Source organism: Otolemur garnettii, unplaced genomic scaffold (assembly GCF_000181295.1).
Source record: "Otolemur garnettii isolate 467f Iridium unplaced genomic scaffold, OtoGar3 scaffold00208, whole genome shotgun sequence".
Classification (NCBI taxonomy): Eukaryota; Metazoa; Chordata; class Mammalia; order Primates; family Galagidae; genus Otolemur; species Otolemur garnettii.
In genome coordinates, this window is record NW_003852603.1 from 2,182,173 (window position 1) to 2,186,797 (window position 4,625).

A 4,625-nucleotide genomic window follows, 5' to 3' on the forward strand; every position below is an offset into this window, starting at 1 on the left:
AGGCTGGGACCAGTAACGACACTTAGATCAGTTCACTAAGTACCTACTGAGGCTCTGCAGGGATGACCTCCCCAGGCCCCATGACCCCTCTGGCCAGTCTCAGCTACTGTCTTTGTCCAGGGTAGGACTGACACTCCTGCGGCCTCTCTGGGGAGGCAGGGGGGCCAGCCCCTTCACAAGCTGCACCACCTTCTCTGCTCAGACTAACACCCCCTCCCCTGCTGTTTTACACGTGTGGAAAGGGATGTATTTTAGGAGCTGGGCCATGCTGGGGAGAAGCAGAGATGGAACCACAGGGGTCGGGGTGCTTCAAGCACACCAACCCAGCTGGGGAAACAAGACCCCAAGGAAAATGAGCAAGAGAAGTTAAACCACAATAACATGAGAGCGCTACAACCAGGAGCCAGCTGTCCCACACCCTGGGGGCCACGCCACACCCAAGTCGTCAGGTGGCGACTGCTTGCTCACTCCTTGTAATGTCCTTTCTCAAGAAGCACCCCCAAAAGTACTCAGAGTGGCACTTGGCAGACAGGGGGTTTGCTGCCCCCACAATAAAACGCTTGCCAACACTCCTTCCCTTAGTCATCCTCAGAGCTTCCCCTTTCATTACTGGTAGGGGCCCTGTGGGAAAGGAGCCCCCAGGGCTTGGGAAACTGCTGAGGAGGCAATAAGATTAGAGAGAAGGACAGTGAGCCAATGACAGAGTGGGAGAGGGCGGCAGGGTGGAATTAGCTATGGAAAGAGGCCCAGTCCTGGGGGAGGAAAGGCCTTGGGGGAGGTTGTTCTGCTCTGTGCCACCTCCTGGGGAGCTGAAGTCCTGCCAAAGCTTAGGTGGCCCCAGGCCTCTACTTCCTGGTCAGATTTGTCCCCTCGGTGCAGGGAGAGGACCCAAGGACAGTCCCAGGTACCAGTTCTCACTGACGCTGAGCACCTGGCTTAACCTCTCAGAGCCTTGTTTTCCTCATCTGTAAAGTGGGGCTGATAACAACCCTCGGTGCACAGAATATGACTGTGATTGAATTACAAGAGGGTCTTAACCCTAGCTGTGTATCAGAATCACTAGGAAGAGTTTTTTAAACTACCAACATTTGGATACCTGTACCATTGAAACCAGAATCCTGCTCGGTGCAGTGCCTCATGCCTGTAATGTTAGCCATCTGGGAGGCCAAGGCAGGTGGATTGCTGGAGCTCAGGAGTTTGAGACCAGCCTGAGCGACAGCAATACCCTCCATCATCTACTAAAAATAAAAAAAATTAGCCTAGGGGTCATGGTGGGCACCCGAAGTCCCAGCAACTGGGGAGGCTGAGGCAAGAGGATTGCCTGAGCCCAGGAGTTTGAGGTTGCTTTGAGCTACAATGGCACTCAACCCAGGGCAACAAAGTGAGACTCTGCCTTAAAAAAAATTAATTAAAAAAAATCAAAATTTAGGCCCTGAGAGATGGCTCACACCTGTAATCCTAGCACTGTAGGGGGCTGAGGTGGGTGGATTGCTTGAGATCAGGAGTTTGCGACTAGCCTGAGCGAGAGTGAGACCCCATCTCGAAAAATAGTTGGGTGTTGTGGCAGGTGCCTATAGTTCCAGCTACTTGGGAGGCTGAGGCAAGAGAATCTCTTGAGCCCAAGAGTTTGAGTTACTGTGAGCTATGATGCCATGGCTCTACCAAGGGTGACAAAGTGAGACTTTGTCTCAAAAAAAAAAAGGGCTGGGCACAGTGGCTCATGCCTGTTAATCCCAGCACTCTGGGAGGCCAAGGAGGATGGATCGCTTGAGTTCAAGCCCAGCCTGAGCAAGAGCAAGACCCAGTCTCTAAAAAATAGGCCAGTGTCATGCCAAGTGCCTGTAGCCCCAGCTACTTGGGAGACTGAGGCAAGTGAATCGCTTGAGCCCAGGAGTTTGAGGTCGCTGTGAGATATGACACCACAGCACCCTACCCAAGGCCACAGACTTAAACTCTGTCTCCAAAAAAAGAAAAAAAAAATTTTTTAAACTCACTTGCTTCCTCAATTGTACTAGCGACATTCCAGGTACTTAACAGAATTGCCAGAGTTGGCAAATAAAAATGCAGGATGTTCAGTAAAATTTGAATTTTAAATAACTGACATATAGGGCGGTGCCTATGGCTCAGGGGGTAGGGCGCCTGCCCCATATGCCCAGGGTGGTGGGTATGAACCCGCCCCGGCAACAACAACAACAAAATAGCCCAGTGTTGCGGCAGGTGCCTGTAGTCCCAGCTACTCCTGAGGCCGAGGCAAGAGAATCGCTTAAGCCCAAGAGCTGGAGGTTGCTGTGAGCTGTGATGCTATAGCACTCTACTAAGGGCAACAAAGTAAGACTCTTGTGTCTAAAATAATAATAATAATAATAATAACTGACAAATAAGTTGGTTACCTAAAATTCAAACTTGACACCTTTGGAAAACATCTTAAAGGTAGAGGGCATCAAATCAGGTAGAGCCTTATAGTTGTAGGAAGGACTTGGGCTTTTATTTTGAGTTAAACAGGGAAACTGCTGAGGAGGCAGTAAGATTAGAGAGAAGGACAGTGAGCAAATGACAGAGTGGGAGAGGGCGGGCAGGGTGGCCTTCAGCTCCCCAGGAGGTGGCACAGAGCAGAGATCCATCTGCAGAGAAAGATGATGATCGGACTCAAAAAGACCTCTTGGGCCTTCCTGTACAAATAAACCCCAAGGGATAAAGGACTGTCCACTTACTGTGCACCAGGGTGTTTACTCAGCCTGTACCTGGCCCTGAGCTAGGCTGGACTGGCCCCCAGCCTAGTCCTTGATGGTGGAAGAGCTGGCATGACAATCCCAGCCTCTGGGCTCCACTTCCCTCTTGGCTCCGCACAGCAAGGCCCCTTTCAAGTAGCACTCTATGGGCTCACCTCCTGCCCCTGACTCTAGGATGAGTCCCATCAGGTCAGTTTTGCTCCTCCCAGCCCCTCCCACAGTGACAAGCGCTTTAACAGACAATGCAAAAGGGGTCAAAAGCAGCGCAGACGTAAACCAGACTTTAAAAAAAACATGTAGTGCAAGCTGGCTGGGATTCGCAGTGGGCATTTCCAGGGTTTTTCTCACTTGGGATTTCCTGTCTCCTCATGCATTTGTTGAGCAGGCCAAGGTCACCTTCAAGGAAGGGAGGGAGGAAGGAGCTTCACTCTGGCTATTGGCAGGCACGCTCTCTTTAGATCCTTTCCTCTTCTTCCCTTAGGGTCCCTTTCAGGTATTCCTGCCACTCCTACCGCGTTTTCTGCTCTCAAATAAACGACCGCCACCTGGCTGTCCAGCGAACCAAATCACAGGCTCGTGATACAATCTACTAATTCAAGCAGGAGCCACAGCTGGATCCAGCTGGAATCTCCAAGACCGGATCATCTAGCTCAAAGTTTCTACTGTCAAGCAAAATGCTCAACTGCTTCACCGAAGGCCGCCTAACCCCCGCAGGGCAGGGCAGCAGAGGAGCCGGGACTGTGTGAACTATGCCAAGAATTGCCATGGGGATCAGGCCCAAATCAGAAGCAACTGATACACAGCCAAACGCCCCAGCAGCACCAGTTTTATTAGCTGTTTCAGAAATTTGCCTTGTCATAGGTTGACCATCCGAAGCATGAATCATCTACTCCTGCAGTTTTACAATGTGGAGGGGACAGGGCAAATAAGAAACGCATGATGGCTATTCCAAATCTCATCAGAATGGCAAGAAAGGATCCGCAATGTGGCAGTTGTAGCAAACAGTTGCTGAAACATAAGCAGCTGGCTGGCCTCTGCCACATTACCCTTGCAGCAAGCTTCGGTGGAAACCCTATACCCTGCATCCCTCCAATAGGCACTATGATCCTTCAGTTGTGGGTGCTACAGATGCTTATGGATAATAGCCTGATGGCGACCATCATAAATAAGTGGCTGTGAGCTGGGATCGTGGGCTCTTTTCATTAAGTACTTTGAATATTACAGGTCCCACAATTTAACAAACATTAGAGGAGTTTTGTAAGGCATGCTTTAGAAAGTAATTTCTAATTGCCTAAAATTTTAATTGGTAATTTATTTGGTGAAAATTAGAATTAGAATCTTCCTAAGGAGCTCCCTAAATCATTCACACCTTCCAGGGAATGAAGCCTTTGGAGGCAGCTGAGGGGAGGGAAGGGCCCAGGTACCTTTGTCTGTCTACAGGGGGCTTCGATCCTCTCCGGGTGAGAACCTGGCAGTGAAGGACAAAGATGCAAAAGAACCGATTTCAGGGCCTCTGGGAAAATATTCCATGAGTCTCCATGGAAACTATTCCAAAAGGATTGATACCCAACAGCCAAAAACCTCCAGAAACTACCCACAACTCTGTCATCTCGTTTTCTGTAAAATAACACTCACATATATGCACAGGAAAAAGAATCTGGAAGCATCTTTAACAACTGTTACTTAAGATGTGGCAAAACACGGTACTTTTACTTTTGAGTTTATTAATTTTTGTATTGCTTGAATTCCCTTCAAGTATGCACTACTTGTAAAGTTAGAAATAAAAATTAAAAATGAAGGCTCGGCACCTATAGCTCAACCAGCTAAGGCGCCAGCCACGTACACCTAAGGTGGCGGGTTCAAATCCCCAGCCCGGACCCGCCAAACAACGACGGC